The 24,663-nt window shown below is 38.1% G+C and overlaps 1 protein-coding gene across 11 annotated transcripts in view; it reads left to right on the top strand.

Moving 5' to 3' along the window:
• The window catches only part of itfg1 (integrin alpha FG-GAP repeat containing 1), a 250,996-nt gene that overhangs the window by 139,550 nt on the left and 86,783 nt on the right, over positions 1–24,663 (top strand). The window lies entirely within an intron of this gene.

Below are 24,663 nucleotides of genomic sequence, written 5' to 3'. Positions count from 1 at the left end.
GTTTCCATAAACACAAGAGAGAGAGAGAGAGCAAGTATCTGTGTAGAGCCAGAAGCTTGTCGCTCATCTTCGATCTGGCCTGACCTAAGTGAGCACAGGCAGGCCTGAGAGAGCGCAGGAAGGGCATGAATGGATTAACAGCTCTCTGATTGAGATAAGATACCAGAAGCTCTGTCTGCTGGCCTCCAGGTGACTATAGGAGATGCAAAAGATGCTTTTACAAAACAAACACAACTTCACGTCATCCCGAAGGGTACGAAGAGTCACCTGACACGCACTCAAAATCCTTGGTGACCCTTTATCATCTACTAGCTTTCGATCTCTAGTCTTTGGTCTTCATGCATGAGGTTGACCTAATCTTAAAGTCAGCAGAGGCTTAACCTTCCACTCGTGTCATGAGGCTTTAGCAGCTTCCATAGTCTTCTCTAATCACCCCACAGCCCATCTCATCATCACACTCACACATTAATCAGGCAACATGCATCCAGAGACCTCAGAGATGAACTATAGTTTGTTTAAATCGGCCCGTTGTCATTATTATCGCCTCTATTGGCTCAGATGCCAAGGAGAATGATTGGACTCTCATCAAGCAGGAGCTAGATGTTAAAACCCTTCTCTCCTCACAGATGGACACGTTCTTATCTTACGACCAATCTGTGCTTGGATCATTCTTAACACTCCATGAATCTTCGCAATATAGTCCCTAGCATTTTTGTATGAGTAGTTAAATGGTAAAAAGATGGTGTTAATTTTCTCACAATCAAGCCATTCATGATGTAGTTGGCTTCTTTTATCTTAAGTGGAACAATAAAGAAGATTATTTGCTGTAACCTGTGATTCTTGGTGATATCATCCCTCAGAGAGTCTTAAACATTTTCAGGCAAAAACAAAATAGCTATACCATGGCCCCTGGTGATACAGTATGTTGAGGTCTTGTGAACACACTGCCATTTTGCTGTTTAGAAATGAGTGATGGATTTAGATGCAAATACTATTGTGCCAGTTTCTTTTCTTGTTTCCCCCTCAAACACTTTCAAACGGCCTCCAGCCCATTTTGTCAGCAAAGGTTGTCATGGTTTCTTGAGTGATATTGTGTGTTGGAGTTGGTGTGTGTTTTTATATTTATTTATTTATTTCTCCTAACAAGTGGGTGGGTGATAGAATTTACCCAAGCAGCCAGAGACAAAGTCAAAATCATCTACAATTTAAATGAGGGCTTCTTTTAACAAGCCATGAACAATTTTCTGCAGATATTGACAGTGTAATTATGTAAAATTATCAAAAATTTTCTAAACCATCAGTGGCTTAAAAGAATTTTGCCTTGCTTTCAATGCTTGTTTCAGTCAGCCTCTCTGCCCACTTCTACATAAGTCTTTCTCCCTCTAGGCCGTATCAAATGAGGAAATGTTATGAACCCATGAGGTGTAGGAGTAGATGCTCATGCTATTTTTAACTTCTGTTATGCCCTTGTGTGTGTTTCTACTTTAGTGTAACATTTTACATTTTAAACTGTGATCATGAGACTGAGTGGAAAGTTCATGTTTATGTGGTTGTAATGTGGTTGTTCGTTCACATCAGACACCTACACTGTAAAAAATTTCCAGGTTTTTACAACAAGTTACTGTAATTTTTCACAGTAAATTACATTAGAATAGCTTCACAGTATTTAACTGTAAAATTCACAGTAATATGTTGTATTCATAATTTTATTGTGAAATTACAGCAGGTGGCATGATTACAGCAAATTACTGTAAAAAGGGCTGTATCTCCTATATAATCATTAAGCGCGAGTGATTTACTTGTAAAGATGATGCAAATACTCGAATAGACATCCTGTGGTGCAATTCTCATTCGAAATTGAATTGAGTTGAAATATCTGAACTTTAGAAGAGATTTGCACCACGTTAACCAATCAGGAGCTTGCTCTATTATGGGTGTGATTATGACATAGTGCCTTTTGTTTGTGTCCCGACAACAGTTCATCAAACAGGGCTCGGCTCAGTCTGAAGCACTGCTGAAAGCCTCCATCATCCAGGTATAGTTTCTGGAGGAGTTTATGAACTCAGAGCTGGGTGCACCTCTAAAAGAATCTATTGGACTCAGTCACGGCGTCGAACAAATATACGCTGGTTCTCAGCCTTCCTAAAGCACATAAAACACAGTTACTCTCTCAAGAAAATCCATTTTAGCCATTAAGCAATGAAACTAGAGTCATCAGGCAGACGGAAACCCGTCCATGATGCAAATTCCTATCTATTGTGAAGTGAATCAATATGTTCATGCATCTATTAATGGGCGAATAGCATGATTTATTCACGCATGTCACGTCTGGTATGAACACAGCATAGACTTTCTTTCCACCTTGGATTAACATGGATTTTCAGTGATCACGGTAGTTCAGCCAGGAAGTGTTACCGTTTCCACCTGGTTTTAACAAGAAAATCAAATGATCTCTTTTGACTGTTTGTTTTGGATTTCATCAAGATCCTTCTCTCCTTATTTCACCACACTCAATATCACTTTCACAGAAGTGCTCAGTAAGCATGAGTGAATAGATGTTATGCAGCTTGAGGATAGCAACTACAGTTTTGATTGTTATTTGTGTTTTGGGACAGCGCAGCAAAGTTTGAAGAGATTCTTTTGATCCCATAACAATGTTTTGTCGGCTGAGAGTCTTTTGTGGCTGTTAGGCCACAAAAGTGTTTACATTATGAATACAATCTGTGACAAAACTGGACAAGTTTGCAACATTTAAGACCTGTAGCATTGTCTCCTTGTGATTGGACAAAAATATATTATAGGATCTGGTGTAAACACAGCCTTAGAAGTGTTTTGTTTGTTGTTTAATTTTTTAGTAATTAGCTTGTTGGGCTTTTTTTTTGCACGTCTCCCTGACTTTAGTGTAGTCTTCATCTGATAATTCACCTCAATAAGAAAATTATGTTATTCATCCACCTTCACATTATTCCAAATTCCAAAATGAAAAAAATAATAAACCCACTGGGATTCAAAACAACACTGAACTCCAATCACCCTGCTAATGTTCATTTTTGTGTGTAAAGCAAACCACTAAATCTTTTTACCCTAGGAAAAAACACAGTCAAAACAATTTGAAATTGCATTAATAATGATGACAGAAATTCAATTTTTGACTGAACTGTTTTCAGATTCACATTCTTCTCTATTATGATGCAGCACTGATTGAAACTGGGTGTAAAACAAGTTTTTTTGTTTGACGAATTTGTCATTTAAAAAAAAAAAAGTAGGCTTGGTTGACGTCAGCATGACTAGTTTATTATGCATATTTGAAACATGAACCTTTGTTAAGGAAGTAAACAAACAATCTGGATTTCAAGTAGACTTTAATCACACACAGACAAATGGGCTTTTACAATCCCAAGACTGTCATTATACAATTTGCATGTGTCTCATATTTTTGAAGCAAAAGAACGGGCAGCATTTTCAGCATTTTTAAATGATGTCTAAATAAAGTGCATGGTTCTCTGTCAGTGTACCACTAGCTTACTGCTGGACTAGTAATATATCTAATATGAGAATATCAGACTCTGGTCCGTCACTCACTGCATGAGTCCAGCCCACATGCTGACATTGATGTGGAGGAGATTAGATGGCTGTGTGTTTCTGTAAGTCTATCTTAGTGAATGTCTTCTGTACCTTTGACACGCACACACACATACGTCCAAATTTGAGAATGCCTGCGTGCGTGTGTGTGTGTGTGTGTGTGTGTGTGTGTGTGTGTGTGTGTGTGTGTGTGTGTGTGTATATATATATATATATATATATATATATATATATATATATATATATATATATATACAGTACATACCATTTTTTGTTAGTCTGTGTCACTGTGTGTCACTTTCAAAGAAAATGGCTGTGGGCAAAGAAAAGTGGCATACAATGTCTTTTGCAGCTTAAAAAACCATCAGCGTTTTGAGAGATTTAAAAGGAGCTTTTTAGCTTTATACCACATTGATCGTTCTCTTTGTCCGCTTTTAAAGTAGATGCATGCTAGAGCTAGTGTAAGGAGAAGACAGAGCTCTCTTAGAATAAAGAAAAAAATGCTGCTTAGTTTGGCAGATTGAAAAAACAAGGAGTTATATGAATTTAAAGGTGCACTAAGTAATTTTTGGAAAACACTTTCATCCACAATGTCAGACCGATACACAAAACACACTTGCAGCATTAATAACAGAGATATCAAAAAGGCAAATTAATTGTCAGATTTTTGCCACAAAGCTGTTACTATAAAATGTCAGAAGTCAGTATTATTATCAGTGAAGTTTCTTTATCAATTTTCTTAAAAAGCCAATACCATTGAATACATAATTAGGTTTTTTTTTGTATTTTTCTGTTTAAAATGTTTGGCATGAGAGCAAATATTACTTCATTCAGGAGTTGTTTCATTGCTTAAAAGACTAATAAACAGAGTAATAAAATTAATTTAAAAATGTAAAAAAAAAACCTTGAAGAAAGAGTGCTTTGATGTTTTTCAGTAGCTGAGGCAAATTGAAACTTCTGAAAGCATCAAGTCTAGCTATCATTATCTTTCTTTCTTTCTTTCTATTTTTTTCTTTCTTTCTTTTCTTCTTTCTTTCTTTTTTTTCTTTCTTTTTTTCTTTCTTTCTTTCCTTCTTTCATTTGTTCTTTCTTTCTTTCTTTTTTATTGCTTTCTTTCATAGTTTCTTTTTTTCTTCTTCCTTTGTTTCTTTTTTAACTTCTTGACTTATCCAACCAACTATCAGAGATGGCAGTATTTTCAAAATTATGTTTCAAATATATGTATAATTACTTTTGAACATTATATATTTGTGTTTTACTAAACCAAATAATAATTAATAATTAGATGCAATAATACTGAACTATGTTGTTAGACTGTGTGTTGTACTTAAAACGTTCAAAGTACTTGATTTGATTAAATTGTTGTATTTATTCCTGAATAATGCAGTAAAATTAATCATCAGACCTAATAGTTCTACCAAACATAGTTTTGGCTGTATGGTAATAAATCATAAGTTCTGTTGGATCTGGAGTTCTCTTTTTAAACTAGAAATGCATTAATTATATATATATATATATATATATATATATATATATATATATATATATTAGATAGATAGATAGATAGATAGATAGATAGATAGATAGATAGATAGATAGATAGATAGATAGATAGATAGATAGATAGATAGATAGATAGATTTCGTTTAACTACAGTAAATGCTATTATTGAACAAAAGAAAGTAATTAGCAAAAAGTGTTGCTCTTGAATTAGATTGAATTGTCCTCTAGAGTAAGACCGGCCCATATGACTATTTATATTATGGCACTGGGCTGTTTTTGACACATTAGAGCAATAAAAAAACATGCATAAATGGGGAAATAATGAATGGGATGTGCTTGATGTATCACCTGAACCACAGTCTGAGACTGCTAGCCTTGAGCTGCCGTGCTAAAATGACTGTAATATATGGCACTACGCTTCTGCATTCAGAACTGCATACTCTACCTTTATTTAAATGTCAAATACACAAAAGTATCTCCAAATGCTAATCTTGACTACAATAAACAAACAATTCATATTGATGGAATGGATAATTTAGGGTCTGTCCTAGATCTGTAATGGGGCCATAAAAATTAGGCCTGATGAGGCCCGAGCCCGACAGAATTCGAAATAAAATAACAAAGAAATAAAATAAGTCCTTTGTAACATGGTAACATTTCAGCTCTCTAAATAGACCTGGGTGCACTTGGCTTTTAAATTGGCCAACACATCAATAAAATAAGTCTTTCTTAGCAAATTAAATTAAAATAAATTCAAAATTATTACGGGTATTTGGCAATATTTGTGGGATTTGTTTCATCACTTCTCTTCACGATTTGGCCTTAAGGCGACGGTGAAGCTGAATAATAAAAGAATAGCCTAATGCCAACATTAGCCTGTATACTCTGGCTACATTATGATTTTATGGTACAATTAATATTTATTTATAATTTAAAAAACCTTTACTAACCAAGATTAGGCTACGTGTTTTTGTGGAGAAACATTATTGAATCCACAGGCTTTAGCACAGTCCTGTGCTCAGGATAGTGCGTCCAGCCGCAGCGAACACCCTTTCACTGCTGCTGCTACAGGCCGAGATGCATAGATCTGATCTGGCTAATTTTGCAAGTTTTGGGTAGGATTGTTTGTGAACTGGTTACTGGCTTGACCGCAGTCAAAATTTGCTCTTTTTAACTTCTCCGTCATCTTTTGTTTCACCTTTGCAGGGATGCATTTTAATGTTGTAACAAACGATTTGATTAGTACTTTCTCGCGCTAATCGAAATGCATCACATGACTATTCATTTACCTACTGCGAAAGCCAAGCCAGGCTGACCTGACCCCGTCTAAAATGATAGAAATCGAACCAGAATCCAACCGAATCCGACGGGACCTGGCCGGTTCGTGTGGGTTCGGGTTTTCTCGAAGGAAACCGACGTCAACACGGGAAGAGCATGCAAACTTCACACACAAATGCCAACTGACCCAGCTGGGACTCGAGCAGCGACCTTCTTGCCATGAGGCGACAATGCTAAACACTGAAGCCTGATTTATACTTCCGCCTTGCGCAACATCGCGCACCTCCGCTTAATGAGCGCGCACCTCACAAAATGGACAAGGCTTTTATACTTGATGTGTTCGTTGTTGTGATATTCTTTAAAATGATAGGATGTGAAAGAAACTCTCCGTACGATCAGACAGATAATTATAGAAGTGGTAAGTTTCCAGGACTATGTCATATAATTAATTTCATCCAAGATTTTTTAACTAATTATTTTTACTAATTATTTTATGATTTTAAAGATTCCAAGAAGTTTTTTTTAATCAAACTTTGATGCATCACTTGCTTTTGTTCATATCTCTGACAGTTTTACCTATTAAAGTTTATTCAAAAATTAATGACAATAGAACATGGGTTGCTCTACAAATATATTTTTTATTATAGAAAGAATAAACCATTATCACCAATAAAGTCCAAAAAAGCAGGTCATCAGTATGTTGTAAACTGATCGGTTCAAATATTATTTTTCAGTTATCAAATAAATAATTTGTTTCTTGAATATAGTTTTGTAACTATTAAGTTATTTTAAATTCAAAATAAATGGTGCAAAAACATATTTCTGTGATTAAAAAAAACATTTTGTGCTTTAACAAACTTTTCCCTCAGGTTTTTCAAAAAAGTTTAACAAAAACTTTCCTCCTTTCCCACTACTTTTGGAATTTCTAGCCAATAATTTTTATCCATCTGGTTATTCATATGATCATCCATGGATGGATCATAAAGATGTATGTACAGTCGTGCCTGTTTCAGACAAATTCTCATTGAAATGATTTATTATTCAACTCAAATGAAATACGGCGGCAAGCGAACTGTTCGCTCGAGTCTCAAAAAATTTTCACTCCAAGCGAACCTCCTCAAGCACAGCAATGACGTCACATTCGTTGTGCGCATTCAAGCAAACTAGTGGACACGTCGAGTATAAACCAGGGCTTCAGTCACCGTGTCACCTTCAGCCTCTTTAGACCAGACCAATTAATGTGATGTTGAAAAAAAAAATGTTAGAATGTATAATTTGTTGTCCTTGCTCTGGACCAGATGAATCAAACCACCTGTGTGAAAACACACTTATTATACCCGGAATGCTCTTCCAAACAAACTGCTTGTCAGTAATGTGACATGAATTGAGTTGTGTTATTAAAATGATTTATTAAAGCAGCACTTCTGTAGATTTAAGGTGTTTTTTTTCCATTCATTTTGAGTCTTTTCCCAATTCACGTAGCTGCCTGGAGGCAATGATAAGATATCAGAATGAGCACACTTGTGTCAAAGAGGCTTTGCTATGCACACAGAGATGATTCTGCTGACATGTTCTCACACAATTTACACGTGTTCACTATGGATTTTTGCAGTGCGTCTAGGCACGACTGCAGCGCTCTCAAGAGAACAAAGTGTTCATTGTCTTTCCTGTCATAATTTTTTCCACATACTCTGCTGCTTCTCCTGTGTGTCCTTCTCCATCTTTGTTTTTTTCTCTGCTGTTTGCCTGTTGAATTTGCCCTTGGTCTGATTCACTTAGACAGCTGTTCTCAACCATCCCTTCTCTAGTTCTCTCTCTAAGCAAGCACACTCTTCAGTCTTTTCTTTATCAGCAGATTACATGTCAAATACCTGGCTCATCTCCTACACACTCACTTCCATTCCAATTGGGCTCTGGTGTCCTTCCAGGTGCTCGTTCCGCTTCAGATGAAATGAAGAGCGGCAGAAGAGCTTGGTCATCAGCCCTCTGACTCACCAATAAAATCACTTGAAGAGGTCTGAGAAGAGGACTCACTTTGTTCATCTTCACACAGCTCTCCTCGCATTGATTTTTCCTGTTCACTTCTGCCCGTGTAAATAATACACAATCGTCTGAGTATGAACGCGCAGTTCAGAATCCTTCAGCTTTGCCATGAACCCAAAGCTTTTCTCTTTTCTTCAGATCTCTTCATTAGCGGCGGCGTGATCATGTCGCTCTGATTCAGCCGTGTTAAGAAGTTGTGTAATCATTTTCTACTCAAGTGCTCTGCACTGATGCTGAGATTAACTGTTGCTGATGCCTCAAATGCGAGAGGCTTTGACCTCAAAACTGAGGGTGAGATTATTAAGACAGCAGTGTGAGAGTGATCCGAAGATGACGCTTAGCCTGATAAAACATCTGGACACAATGTTGTTCTCTGAAGCACATCTTAGGATATTTTCTGATGGTCATATTCACGTCAGCTCAAGTGATTCTCATTTACTCTGGGGAGTCAGCTTATGTTTGGTTTGCTTCTTGATGTGAAGGATTCTCTGTGCTCATTAAATGCAAGTTAAGCTCTGTCAAAAGCATCTGTGGCTATCTGTTCATGATACAATAATATTTTAATATATTCATAAAAAGTCACAGATTTTCATTGTTACCAAATATAATGTCTCTTCAGAGTTTCCTGAAATACATGCAGGACAGCTTTTCAACATGATAAGGATAAGAAATATATCTTAGGCACCAAGTCAGCATATTAAAATGCTTTCTGGGTGTTCCTGTGACTCTGAAGATTGCAGTAAGGCTGTTGAAAATTAAACTGTGTCATTAAGAATACAGTGGTCCGTCGTTAATTGCGGGAGTTACTTTCTAAAAATAGCCTGCAAAAGGCGAAATCTGTGAAGTAGTCTGCTTTATTTTTTACAATTATTATAGATGTTTTGAGACTGTAAAACCCTTCACTACACACTTTATACACTTTTCTCAGATAGGCCTTAACATTTTCACACTTTTCTCTCTTGTTTAAACATTCTCAAAGAACAACCTTCCTGAGAAAATTAAGTCCAGGATTACAGAATGAAACCAACGATCATAACCTGTTGTAAGGCGCAAACATTCATCGCTGTCCACAAAAGTTTATAAACCTTCCAGCGTAATGTTCTTTTTCTTGCAGTCACTGATCCACAAAGCTAAAGCAGACTCCATCCTTAAGGGGGTCACACGCTAGATGCGCCTCGCACATGACAGTTAGAAATAATACACATCAGACATGCACATTTGCATGTTATTTAAAGGGCACCTATGATAAAAATCTTTTGTAAGCTGTTTGGACAGAACTGGGTTTAGGTATAGTGTGTCCACAGTTAAATTTGAGTGATATAAAGACAACAAGTCTGTTTTTGTAAATGTCCTAATCTTAAAATAGGATCCAAATCCCTCCCATTTTTGGCTCACTGTAATGTGATGTAAGAGTGTAGTTTCCCCGCCCACCGATTTGATTGATAGCCGCGTATTAATGGGTGTGTGTGTTTGTGTGTGGTTGAGTGAACGTTGTAACGACATTGTGTGACTCATCGTTGCAACTCCACAACAAATACATCAAATAGTCATTGGGAAAGTTATTACTGTAGTATTTCTCACAATCCTTACGTGAGATCTGCTTCCTTCACATCTGTCACTGTGCTGTTTATCTGACGCAACCAAGATGGAGATTGGGGCACACTCTGACAGACGTGGGAATGGTGTGTGGAAAGAACTAGCATTAAAAGCACAGGCCACAAAAACAACTACATGGTGTTAAGAGCAGAAAATTCTAATGTTCTGAAAAGAATAATAATTAATCAGATGTGTGTTTTGAGCTGAAACTTTACAGACACAATCTGGAGACACAAAAGGCTTGTCTTAAATCTTGAAAAAGGGGTAAAATAGGTGCCCTTTAAAATGAAGTTATTTAGATTGTGCTCTGTTGTGCACCAGAAGTATCCGGTGTGCTTGAAGATATGTACGCTTAAGGTGTGCGACCCCCTTTATGATGGTTTTGCTGCGGACAGTTACAACCGTTTTTGCATCCTTTTGGAAACTTACACTGCTAGCCATCAAAGATTTTTGTTAATTTGCTAGCTAAATGTCTTCTATACTATACAGGAAACATGTAGGAGATTTATTGACATTTGTCTACACCAAATCATAATGCAGAACACAATGCAAAAAAGCTAAGTCAATTTGCACAAAAAATCCACAAAACTGTGAGGCCCTGAAAGGTAAACTGCGATATATCGAGGGACAACTGTCCATCAAAATAAAGTTATACTTATTAACTAAAAGTTATTAACTAAAAAAGTTATTAACTAAAAGTATAAAGTTATACTTATTGAATGAAAGTTTTTAAAAATTGTGCTGCTTATGTACCTTGCGTTTTAACTGTTTGCTGCATCTCAAATTTTTGCCATTGAGTGCTGTGCGCTCACTGTTGAAAAAAGTCAATTCTGAGCAGAAAAGCACATTACGTCAGTCGCGTCTTATTCATTCTGCAATCAAATGAAAGCAGAGTTTCTGTTGAGGTTCCTGCAGTGTTTGTTTTTTCAAGAAGACTTCGAAGTAGAGATTTGCGCAGGACTAAATTTTGAATCCCACTCCTGCCAGGTTTTAGCCCGAACCCGACTGCTCCGAAAGCACACTGAGCTTTTTTTTTTCTTGACAACAAAAAAGACAGTAAGGTGCACCTCGCGTTTTTAGAAGAGAAAAGGCCCCTTAAGATACTATGTACCATTCAGAGCTAAATAAATAGCAAATTTGTATTTTTTTAGATGTTGTACATTAGGCTATTCCTCTAAAGTGCCCTTGAGACCTGAACTACAGTATATTCCATCTTAAAATCCTCGTGAACCTGAAATTACTAAGACTTTTATTTCAGCATGTTTATATACTGAAATTAGGATCAAGTAAATTAGAAATGTTAAGGGTTCAGTCAAAACAGGGTGAATCTGCTTTCAGCTACTGCATCCCCCTCTGCTGGAATCAGCTTCCAGAAATGATCAGATGTGCTCCAACATTAGGCGCATTTAAATCAACAATAAAAGCACATCTGTTTAGCTGTGCCTTTACTGAATAAGCACTGTGCTACGTCCGACAGACCACACTGTTTTAAACAGATTTTTTAAACATAGAAGCTTTCCTAGTGATAGGTTGCAGCTGAAAGGGCATCCGCTGTGTAAAACACACCTTAAAAAAGAATTAATGAATGAAAGAATAAACACAGAAGCAAATGTTCTGACTCGCACTTAAGAATGACAACACAAAACTATCTTAATAAAACAGATTAATTGTTCACCTAAAGGTTTGCAATGTGCTCTAGCTTAGAACTTTAACTGCATGTAATGGAAATAAATTAATCAGTGTAACCTGTGAATCACCTCCTGTTGTCGCACAGTCTGAAAATGTCTGTCTCGTTGCATTAACTACAGTGTCTTACATTTCTATTTCTTTAAGTTAAGAGAGCACCGAATGATGAAAACGTTTTGTTTTCCTTTTCATTCATTTCTTTCATTATTTATTCATTGTATTCATGTTTTATTAGTCTCTCTCCATCAGTCTTTTTTAAGCTGTACAGATCGCAGCGTAGAGCTCCACTGTGCTCCTGGCAAACAGTTAACCATCCTCTGGAAATGAAATGGCTGTTAGCTGTAATTAAATCAACTTTCATCTGTGCCTGAGAAGGGGAGAAAGAGACATGCAAACATTAAACAACAGCACATGAGAGGGAAAAATGAAACAGCTAAGGTGTTAGGTTAAAAGGAGATTATAGATTTAATCATAAATTTGTAGATTAGATGTAAATTAGCGCAGTATGTTTGCATATATCTTCTTATACTTGTCAGCTACTTTATTCATGCATTGGTTTCTGATTCGAGTTAGTAGAAAGGAAAATAAATTACATTACCAATTCTTCGTGCAAGACATCTCAGGCTGTCACAATACATGATTGAGTTTGCTAAAGGTTACTCCTGTTCCAGTGGATACACAAAGCTCCTCCACTGGCCAGCAGTCTGTCATCATCACACTTAAGGGTCATTAACGGGGTGTTTCCCAGCTCCTTTGCACTCCTCTTCTTTTACAAACTCTCTCTTCCTCTCCCATCACTTTGCTTTGTAGATCAAAGTTGTTCTCTCATCAGGAAAATGACCCACTCAGTTGGACCGCCACTAAGCTGTGGGCTAATAGTCTCAACCCCCTCCTCATCCCTACCCATTTACGCCAAAAATTAATTAACGTTCTGCATCAACAGCCTCGGGATGCCCACCAGAGCTTGTCAGGGAAGAAGAATGATACGATGATCTACAGGAGAGATATTTGGGGCTTACATGCCCATGCCTAATTACCTAAAACTGATGAATTTCAGCCTTGTTTTATCAATATATTTTGAGATCGTAATTGGCTGTACCACTGGACCAGCTCTATACCCTCACCAGTGTGCTCGAGGGTTCATGGGAGTATGCCCGACCAGTCCTGTGTTTTGTGGACATGGAGAAGGCATTCGACTGTCTACCTCGTGGCATTCGGTTAAGGGTGCTCCGGGAGTATGGGGTCAGAGGTGCTCTGTTAAGGGCTGTCTTGTCCTTGTATGAACAGAGTTGGAGTTTAGTTCACATTGCCGGCAATAAGTCAAACTTGTTTCCAATTAATGTTAGACTCTGGCAGGGCTGCCTTTTGTCGCCAATTCTGTTCATTATTTTAATGGACAGAATTTTAAGGTGCAGCCATGGGCTGGAGGGGGTCCGGTTGAGGAACCACAGGATCTCATCTCTGTTATTCACAGACAGTATTGTTCTGTTGGCTTCATCAAACATGGAACTTTAGCATGCACTGGGGCAGTTTGCTACTGAGTGTGATGTGGCTGGGATAAGAATCAGCACCTCCAAGTCCAAGGTCCTTAGCCCAGGAGCAGCGGCAGCAGTAATACGGTCAATGTAGCGGTCTGTTGTGGTAAAGAAGAAGCTGAGCCGAAAGGCAAAGCTCTCGATTTACTGGTCAATCTACATTTCCACTCTCACCTATGGTCATGAGCTTTGGGTCATGACTGAAAGGACAAGATCTCGGATACAAGCAGGCAAAATTAGTTTCCTTCGAAGGGTGGCAGGGTGCACTCTTATGGATAGGGTGAGGAGCTCTGACACTCGGGAGGAGCTCGGAGTAGAGCCGCTGCTCCTCCACATTGAGAGAAGTCAGCTGAGGTGGCTCAGGCATCTGCTTTAGATGCCTCCTGGATGCCTACCTAGGGAGGTGTTTCAGGCATGTCCCACCAGGAGGAGACCTCGGGGAAGACCCAGGACATGCTGAAGGGACTATGTCTCTTGGCTGGCCTGGAAACGCCTCAGGATGCCCCCGGATGAGCTGGAGGAAGTAGAAAAACGGTTGAAAATGAATGAATGAATGAATGAATGAATGAATAAATGAATGAATTCAATAATGAACGAATGAATGAATGAATGAATGAATAATTTGCTGTGTCTTATCAATGTGGCCAGACATCATCTCCGCTCTCGTTAAGTCCTGCAGATCTAATGCATTTTAATGTAAAGGATGCCGTTGAAAATCAAATTTACTTTCATTTGTCAATTCAAATAGAATCAGCAGAGGAAAGCGCAGCTAAACAGCCAGAGGGCATCACTGGAAATCTATTTGTCATGTACGTGTGACTCCAGCATGACCAGACAGTAGCCAGGCTTTTGCTTGTGTCCTCTTTTTTCTCTCTTTCCACCTCTCGTCGCTCTTCTCTACCCACCACAGGAGCTGCCAAGACCACTTATCTGGTGATTAGAGTGGACTTGATCCAGATGTTACAATTATGAAGTGCTGGATCACATTTTTTCAACATCCTTCTGACATCTTCATCAAAACCCTTTTTCATGGCATTTAGATGCAGAGGACCCAGGTAATGAGATGTGTGATGGTGGACTGCAGCTCTCTCATGCACACAGGTGGAGTGTAGAGGTGCGTGCTGATCTGTAGTCAGGCAGCAGGTGGATGCCTCATCTTGTGGGCTAGCAGGTGTGTTCTGGTTTAGCAGAGTTCCAGAGAGACTTTATCATGCTCTCTTTCGCTCTATTTCTCTTTGTGTGTTTCTGAACTGCTCTAATCACCTCTCTGCTTCTGTGTGCCTCTCGCCAAATTCTTCACCTCTGTTTCTCTTCTGACCTGCTCTGCAGATTGCTGTTCAACCTACACAGGCGCAGAAGCAAACGTTTTGCTGCTTTAGGAGGTCAGTTTCAGAGCAGCTGAATCCTCAAATGTGCGCTGCTATATTTGACTTTATTTTAGAGCTCCCTCCTCGTCGATCACTTGCATGTCGGAGGCAGCTGGAACTGCTTCTTCCAACTGTAACCAGAAAAAAAATCATAAAACATTTGAATTCAACTTACATTATGTCTTTTGAGTGGTAACTGAAAGAGAAAGACAACTTAGTTTAATGCCTATGATTTTTGCATTCTGACAGGTACTTAGAAACCCATTTATCAGGAGTTTAAGGGCAGTTCACATAATGTGTCTTTCGCATGCTCAAGTTCGGCATTTCAAATGGAGATGCGTGGCATCCACGTGAAAATAATCAGTGATGTACATTTGACGTGACATGCTCGCTTTCTCAAGGTGCTCCTACATGCAGTGTAGGTGTCTGAATTATGGATTGGCCTCTGACATTTAAATGGAAAACTCTGATTTATGGGGTCCAACTCTATTGAAAAATTCTACAATTTCTGGGGACCCATTTTACAATTATTAGACCTAAAACCTGCTCAATCTAAGTCCAGCAATACTGATGAGAACTGATCGGCACACTGCTTTTTAGAACTTATAAATGACTTTCCTGTGTATATTCTTATTCTGTTGGCCTTGGAAATCCTTGAAATAAATTATAATAATAAACATATCAAATTTTCAAATTACTGCAAGCATACTGCACACCATGTGACAAGAACCAATCAATTATCATCACACTTTGTATGGATTACACATTTCAGTAGTTATGGTAGACTTAATTGCCTCAGATAATTAGCGAGCAGCCAAAAACAGCAGCACTTTTTTAATTGTCTCTATAAACAAAACTTGTATCAGAGCTGCAGCAAGGGTTTGGTGTTTCCTCAGAGAGGTCAAGGAAATGCTGCAACGCATGTTTACACAGCGTTTTAGACACAATACACTTTTTAACTGACTTTTAAAGAATGCTGCTTTTTTTGTAGATTTTTTTTGTGTGTGTGTGTGTGTGTGTGTGTGTGTGTGTTTTGCACCAAGACACCAGCTGTAAAGCGTTTGCTCTTTCTGAAAAAGCATGCTATGATTAATGATCTGTGAGGTAGAGGTCTGCATTCCTACAGGACCCGGACAGATTTCTTGTGGCGGTGGTGGTAGCAGTAGTAACTCTGTAGTAACTCTGATGTAATTTGAACGGAAGCGGGTGGGCTTACAATATAGCGTTCCCGATATGTGCGATATGTGACAATACCTCAAAGTTTTATCTTTTAGCAGTCACAAAACTGGAACCTCATGTTTAGGGTGGCACTCATGTCTCATCACAAAGAAGCAAACAAAACTGACATTTAGCCTACAAAATCTCTCTCTCGTTTGGTAGTGCCCAGTTTAAATGTGAGATTTTGGATACCAGATCTAATATTAGCAAAAACGGTCAAGTCGGGTAGAAAATTATTTTAAGAGGACAGTAGGTGAACAAAGGCTGTTTATACGGCGGGAGCAGTTGGGTGCGGAATAAAACCTAGCAGGAGCGGGACTAAAAAAATTGTCCTGCGCAGACCTCTACTGTGAGGTATTTTGTTTCAATATTTTACAGACACATCATAGGGACATCAGAGAGTTAAGGCACATGTTGTACCCATGTGACCCCATTAACTCAGTTTTGAATGAGTTATTTACTTAAAAATGAGAATTGTGTTATCTTTATTATACAGTAATTACTTTCATTTTTCTGTCCAATGTTTTATGCTCATAGAATTTAAGTCATACAGGTTTAGATTGAATTTATGACTGAACTATCCCTTAAGTTTGTCTTCCAAGTGCAACTAAATTTCTAAATTGAAAAACATTCCTAAAATAACAGAGCAGATTAGACTTTAGGTTTGAATTGCTACTTCAGTAGAGGCCTTGCTATCTGAACAGACCAACTCACCTATGTTAGGTATGAAGTGAATACAAGAACAGTCACCAGCCATTATACTCTGAAAAGCACATGTCTTTAGCCACAGGAAGCCTCTGCACAAATCAACGAGCAGTATTACCTCTTAAAACCACCTGCTGTGGTAGAGTTTACATGTACAATGTGTTGAGGGGCTAGAAATAGAAAGAAAAAGGATGAAGTGATCAACCATGGATTGTTGAATGCTGTGTCGGACGAGAAGAGTGAGATTAGAGAGATCCATTAAGCTGAGCTAATGCTAGTATAATTGAATGGCGTCAGTTGCACACTTCTTTATGATGTCTGGATTACCTCTTAATAGAAGTGCTTGAGTTTTATGAGGGACGAGATAGAAGACTCCCATGAGGAGGGCGAGACCTAGACACACACGCACTGGGACGTGATTGCATTTGCTATTATGTTCCACAGCTTGAGGTAAATGGATGTGTGCTTTACTGCGGTAGTAATGTTCACACTGACTGCTGCTCCCACCTCCAGTACACGAGACCTGGATATTTTGTCCTCACATAGGCAGCACTATCATTATTTACCATGTATTCCAATGCTGAATTATTTGTACATTGAGTTATTTGCCCTGGTTGAGCTCGGTTTGGGCTTAAGCTCAAATCTATAGCTATTGCAGCTGCACAGGCCTCTGTTGCTAGGCAATGGCTGTCCATCTCATGAGCATGCGTTTTGAAATACTTGTCTCGTTGTCAGTCAGGATTAGCTGCAGTTCCACTAAGAATAGAAAGGCATCTTCATTTCACGAAGATGGAAGATAAATGTCAATACAGTACGTGTCAATATTTTTCACTCTTGAAGGAGCATCAGATCCATCGTGGATTGCGTTCCCATTTACTTTCAAGATAAAATGGCATCTGGAAATGCAGACGCGATTAAAGTTTAAAGGCCTGTCAACCCTTTAAGCAATGATTTATTTTATTTTTTTGCTTTTAGATAGAAGGGATTCAATTTGAAAGAAATTTACATCAGCCAAATTGGGAAGACATACTCAATAAAAGTCTTTCTGTGTCAATCTATCTATCTTTCTGTGTATCTGTCTGTCTGTCTTACTTTATATTTCTAATTCTGTCTTTCATTGCCTCTGTTGTTCTATCTTTTGTTTTGGGTACTTGTTTTTATCCCCTACTGGTAAATATCCAGAAAATTTCTGGAATGACTTTACTGGTAAATTTTAAAAAGCTCCTCACACTAGCAAGGACGTTCCGGAAAAGACCTTTCACACATTTATTCGAAAATGCCAGTAAAATTTGACGCAACAAATTTTAACCGCAGCTAATTGTTTACGCATTTGACTACATTACAAATTCTGTGGATGGATAAGTATTGTGAACAACTTCAATCAAAACATACGGAGGAACATTTTTGCATGTCGAGATGTACATAATATGCTTTCGCTCACCAGAGCAGTCCTTCACGTGCACACACGTCAAGCAACTGAAGCAGAGCTTAAAGGTAAACTAACAGTGGTTTATCAAAATCATTTAGTTGATAATTTTTTCCACAGTTGGCATTAAATAGGAACATAGAAACATTATTTGACTAACAACTAGCAGCTAAATGTGTCTGGAAAAAAAATATTCAAAGGCTTTTATTTTCTTAAACAGCACGAATGTGAATGCGTCTGAATGTTCCGCATGTGTGAAAGGGGCTATTCTATATTATCATTCTGTTATACTATTTATTTTGTTGTTTTTTTCTATTGTTCTATAATTCTACCTATTCGTCTGTTCTATCTATTGTTCTATATATTGTTATGTACATACTGAGTGGGGGGAAAGTAAAGTCTCATTCACATTTACAGCAACTAGCAGCTGCAAAGCAACAATCAACTGTTGATATCAAAGCAGAGTGAGTGACTTCTAGAGACCTCCATCTCCAACTTTCTTGAGCGACCTCCATCTCCAACTTTCTTGAGCGACAGCCAATAAAAGCACCAGAAGAGCTCACGTGATCCTCTCTCAGCTCCTGCAGAGGTTGTATTCTCCGTGCTCAGACCTGCATTTGCAGCAGATCACCACCCAGGGCAACAGGCAGCTACAAAGTCACTGCTAATGTGAATGAGGCTTAACTACTCTCTAAATAAAATAGTGTTACAGGAACACTGCTTGACTTGTAATTATAGCGGGACCATTTTAAATGATACATGGCACCTGTTTACTATGTAGCACCTTAACCACCCCAAAGAACATCTAAAGCAGTGGTTCCCAAAGTAAGGGTCGGCACCCCAAGGGGGGCTCACAGGACAATGAGGGTCGATTGCCAATTAAAAAAAAAAAACATTTTTTTTTAACTGTTAGAATTACCATATTGTATCTGAAGAACAAACAAGTAGTTAATTGTAACATTGTTAACAGGGTAATAGCAAACATTAAAAAACAACATGCAAATAAAAAGCCATTAACCTTTTGGTTTAAGTGCGACCCCTGGGGGGATTACGATAAAATAAAGACATAGCAATAACATCAGATGCAGCACATTGATTTTATAGCAACAGGTTAAACTCTCTGTCACCTTTACGGCACTCATGTACATTAAAAATAAAGGCCACAACTGAACATGTAGAATAGTATCCAGGTGGGGTTCTCTAAAATTAAACAACAAATAGACTTGTTCCTATTGCTACGTGTGCACCGTTGTTTGCAAGGTTTATATATTTATAACCACGTCAAGAAATCAGAGTCAAGAAGTCAAGAAGTCTCGAGTCACTGACATTGTTATTTTGGGGGTCACAGGCTGAAAAGTTTGGGAACCCCTGTTCTAAAGAACCAATACTGGTGCTATAAAGTACTTAAACTGGTTCCACTGTAATAAAGGCTGATTTATACTTCTGTGTCGAGCTCCTTCACTGGACTTGACATTTGTAAACACTTGCTTTCATAAGGCTTGTGACTTTCAGCACCGCCCGCGATCGTCACCGGTACCAAGCCGACGAATCACAGAGTACACAGAGTGTAGTTATAATTTTTGAGAGTTGCGCGTCAGCGTTAGCTATGGTAAGAGCTTCAAACTGTCTGTATATGTCTGGCATTTTATCATTTTATATTTTGTTTCCATCGTTTCATTAATTTTGTTGTTCTTTCTTTTGTCTGTCTGTCTAACCCATTCTATAATTGTTCTATTCTGTCTGTCTTTCCATATGTTGTTCTGTATTTTTTCATCCGCTCTTTAAAAAAGCATTTAAAAATTTACATTCAAAATAGTTTAAATCTAGTTTAAAAGTATGCCATTTCTTTATGGGTTAATTAATTTTCATACTCTTCCTTACATTCTAAGCTAACTCTGTATAACGTGTGATATCTTTGCTTAAATAAAATTCTGAATTACAAGCAAGACTGATTGAAGTTATGAATGACTTCATAACCTCCTACAGTGTTTTCTGCATGTCTGTCACTGCGTTCAGCCATTTTTTTCCTTATTCAAGAGCATACTATTTCTAGAGAGAGAGAGCCGAGGTAGCGGATGATTGAAACGCCATCCACCCTTCAGACTGCTTTGTTTTTGCCCTTGAGAGCAAATTGAAAAAGAAGCAGACCAACACATATGGCAACAGAGAGAGCGAGACAGAAGCCTCAGGATGAGTGGGTGGACCGATATTGAAGAGATGCCTGGGGGGACGAGATCTCTCTGCTTCTGTCATCTTACCCCTCAGAGAATCTCCAGACCTGCCGCCTGCCGTCCCTCTCAACACGCCTGTCTTTCACTCTCTCCCACCGTTTGTGTTCTGGATAACTGACATTTTCAGAAAACTCCTGTTTTGATGCCGAATCTGCACAGCGGTCAGGAAACGGCACAGTCAAATCCCTCCTTTGCTGTAGAAAGAAAGAAAAAACAGAGGGTGGTTGACAGAGGCGGAGGGAGAGGTCAGCCTGTGGGCATGCCTCTGGCCTGCTCTTCCCTGCTGGGTTTGCCGTGGTGTTGGGTCCAAAGCTCCCAATTAAGCGAGGAATGTGTGTTTGCTCATGAGTGTGCGCTTGGCACAACAAGCCACCGCTCAACACTGCCCTAGTGAGGATTGAGAGAACGGAAATTGCGAGATGACATTGAATATCCAGTGTCCAGATGTGTACATGTACAGTGCTTAGCATAAATTAAATAAACATTTTCATTAATATTTTCTATAGGATGTTATAAAAAAATATACATTAGATTAATCAGTACCAAAGCCCAAACTGGAACTAATGCAAACATTAATACATCCAAATTAATAAGTTGGTGGAAAATATTAAATAAAACTTTGATACACAAGAAAAATTAAGAGAAATATAAAAAGTAAAAAAATTTGGTTACATTTTGTAATTTTTATTTTTCTTTACAAAAACTTAATTGTGTTATTTTTCTATTCCTAAAACTGTTTTGTGTAAATGCATCTGAAATTATTGACTGAAAAATGTTTTGAAGAGGGTGTCCGCATTTATGCTGAACACTGTATACTAGAGATGCGCGGATCAGCGGAAATGAAACCCGAATCCACGGCTTTATACTTATCATCCACCCACACATCCACCCACAGTTTTATCTGATATATGTATCCGCACCTGATCGTCGCTTTAATAATTAAATTCTTTGTTTTAGGCATGATGATAGGTCACCGTGGATATTAAATGCAGATTCATTTAGCTATAATCTGCTCATCTATGATTATAAAATAATACGTTAATCATAAACGTTTTTAAATAAACATTCATTTATAAAAACAAAATTTTTCTTTGGATAACATTTTCTTCATTTTCAAATAGATAAAGTAAAAATAAGACATTTTAGATTTTTCAGATACAGGAACAAGATAACAAAGAGAGTGCGACTTCACCCTAAATGGTAGCTATGTTATGTTTACTTGCCCTTTTTCTTTGCACTCTGCAAAAACAGAATAGCACCCACTCTGCCTGGATTTGGGTGATTCCGCCTCGCCTTCAAAACACGGCCAGCTGCACTGAATGAGCATTTGCTCGCATCGCTTGTTTTAGGAATGAACAAAATTCCCAAGACGCTGCAGTCGTGGAAATAAGCAATCTTGCTTCTAGAACGATAGCAGATTTTCCTCTGATGACTTCTCTAACTGAAACTTTGAACATTAGGCTACTCTTGCACTTCATCCATTATTTTTGGGCGTCTCATCTTCCCATTCTGCGAAGTCCACTCTGCTTTTTAGCTGGTCCACTGCCATGTCCTGCCACTACATCCACCCGCAACCGACCGGCAATTAATCATAATGTATTTTTTAATTACCTGACCCGCGGATCATCCGCTGCACCCGTTGCTGTAACCGACATCCGCGCATCACTACTGTATACATTACCTAAAATACGATACCACTTTGCTTCACACAAACTTCCTAGCCCCAGTTCACATACTGTTCATCCTAAATATTTTTATTTTTTTATTTATTTTTTTAAAGGCGTAACTTTGTCCCAAAATAAAGTTTTTAAATGAGTATTGATTTGAGTTACCCAGTCGGTCAACTTTTTTAATAGAAATTTGAAGTGCAGATCTGTGATTATTCTATCAGGTAATATTGCACACAGCACACCACACACACATTGGATGCATACTCATTAACATTGAGATGTAAAAACATTGACATGCAAAAACAGAAAGACAGCCCCCCTCCCCCCTATCTGTAAGTTTCGAAACAGGAACTTCAATTTTTTAATTTTAATAACAAAAAACTATTAAACCATATAATAAAACAAAGTTTCAATTTAGTATTGTTGAAAACTCATCACATTCAACATTTAATCACTCACTCACTCAGATAGAGATGGGTTTAAAGGAAAATTATCATATAAATATAATCTGGTAAAAGCTGGGATCTCTGGGCATGTCCCCTGCAACAGAAAATAAACCCTCTCATTTGGGACTGAGGTTTCTGGGACAGAGAGATATGATTTAGCCAATGTTGACTGCAGTGGGTAACGTTGTGCATTGTCTTTCCACCACTTGAGAGGTCAAGCCATGAGTGAGATAGAGGTCTCTTTGCGGTACAAGTCAATGTCTGCATTAATCTAACAAGTGTGCTGTGTTCTGCTGTCCCCATGACTGTTTTTAGTCGTATTCCCCGACTTATATTTCACCACAGTCTAGCAGTGCCTGCATATTGTTTTTTTTTTTCTTTGTCTGTCACCTTTTCTCCTTTTTCGTATCTTTTTAGAAAGAAACCAAAATGCTTCCACACATCCGATTTAAAACCCGCTTTAGATTCGATCATTTCCAGCTCTTTTTCTTCCCCTCTACTAGCAACACACTCCATTTCCGCATTACTGGATCTTTAGTGACAACAGACTGCAAAGGATGATGGCCACGCCTTGGCTGATAGGAATTGTAGTTCCCGCTACCTCCCGTTCGCTTCATTCGCCTAAGCAAACATTTCTCAGAAATATAGATTTATTGAGTCATGCGCCTACGGTAATATTGAAAAAAATTACTATTGCGGTGTGACGGTATTTACAATATTGTTACACCCCTAGTAATTCTTGATGTATATTCAATCTTTTGACTTTTATTTTCATGTTTTCTGCCATGATTTTTGTCTGTGACCTCATTGTGAACTTTATATGTAGACGCATTTGGTCATTAACTTTTTAACACAAAATTATGTAAACATAAAGAGATTTCTCAGAATGAAAATCCTGTGAATCCCAGATTATTGTTCTACTTCATTTCCAATATGGTTGGATATTAATTAGAAAGAAATATGGAGTATGTGACAAGATGATTGACACTGTACGTAACTTAGCAACAGACCAGTCTGTTAATAATGAAGTAGCATGTCTCGAACCTTGCCTTCCCTTCTTTGTTTTTTCACAAAAAGAGTACAAACTTTTAGGGAATAGTATTTGTAAGAGAATTGGAATACAGCAAGAGTTTCTTACCAATGTTCTAGTGTTTCAACTTCCCGTCTTAACTTTGGCAGGGATGACAGCTAAAATACAAAGACAAAACTTTTTCTTTCCATGTGTGGCAGCCAGTTAAACCAGCAAAGGCTCCAGTAAACCAGCTGTTCTTAGACTGCAGTATGTGTGGTGTCAGTTAATCCTGTGAGGGGACAAAGTCTGCCTGGCTGGCTGACTTTGGCAAAAGCCCCCCCGCAAATCAGCCTGCATTGATGGGTGGCCAGCAAAGGTGCACAGAGGCTTTGGCTGTGAAATGCACAGATTAGTAGACCAAGCTCCAGACTGACCAACATAATCCGCAAAAAAAGTCTCATTTTCTGCCAGGCCATCCCGGACAACTAGACTGAGGAAATGCATTTCCATGGTTCAACTTTGAATATGACTTAAAAGCATTAATCATATTATTTGCAGTCATAGAACATGTTAAAACCCAGTAGTGTAGTTGTTGTAGTGGGTCCATCAGATTTGTTGTCTCTGGTCAGTCATTCTTGGGGCTCTCTTTTAACGATCTAGGCGCAAAGTCTAAAGTGCATTAAGAGCATTAAGCATTAAGAGCGTGTCTGAATCCAGTTTTACTGTTTTAAGGATGGTAAGGATTTGTTTCAAAACTATTTCTAAATTCAGTTCTAATTTCCAGCAAACGAATAAATGAACAATAATAACGAAATGTGGTCAAAAAACTGAGTTATATCCAAACTCACGTCCTATTCCTATGCCCCATATGGTGATGCATACATCTCCAAAACCCCACAGTTGGACAAATCTAAACTTGTTTTTATTAAAACAAATAAAAATACCCATATAAAAAATAATAATACTACTAAGAATAACATTATACAAACGCAAATTGTCATGATTAAACTGGAAATGCCCATGACACTAAGAAGGCATGAAGGCAGGAGTTTTTATATTTATTATATTTTAATATATGTATATTTTTTGTAACATTTTGATACTTTGATTTTTTTCATTTGTAAAGATATGTGTGTGTTGCTGTACATTCTGTGTGTATTAAGCAATGTGTCACGTTTTGGATCTGCATAGGCAAATAACTAACACACTCTTCGCTGGATTTTAGACCAGCTTTCAGTTGGCAACTACACAATCTATTTCAGTTCCTCAAAATAGCAACGTGCCAACAATGCACCTTAACACACCTCCTTTTTAGATAGACAGACCCATGAGTCCACATAGTGGTGCAAATGGATTTGCTATTTA

This window comes from Danio rerio, chromosome 7 (assembly GCF_052040795.2).
Source record: "Danio rerio strain M-AB ecotype USA chromosome 7, GRCz13ab, whole genome shotgun sequence".
Lineage (NCBI taxonomy): Eukaryota > Metazoa > Chordata > Actinopteri > Cypriniformes > Danionidae > Danio > Danio rerio.
The sequence above is the reverse complement of the archived record's forward strand: the minus strand, read 5'-3'. Positions and strand labels throughout refer to the sequence as shown.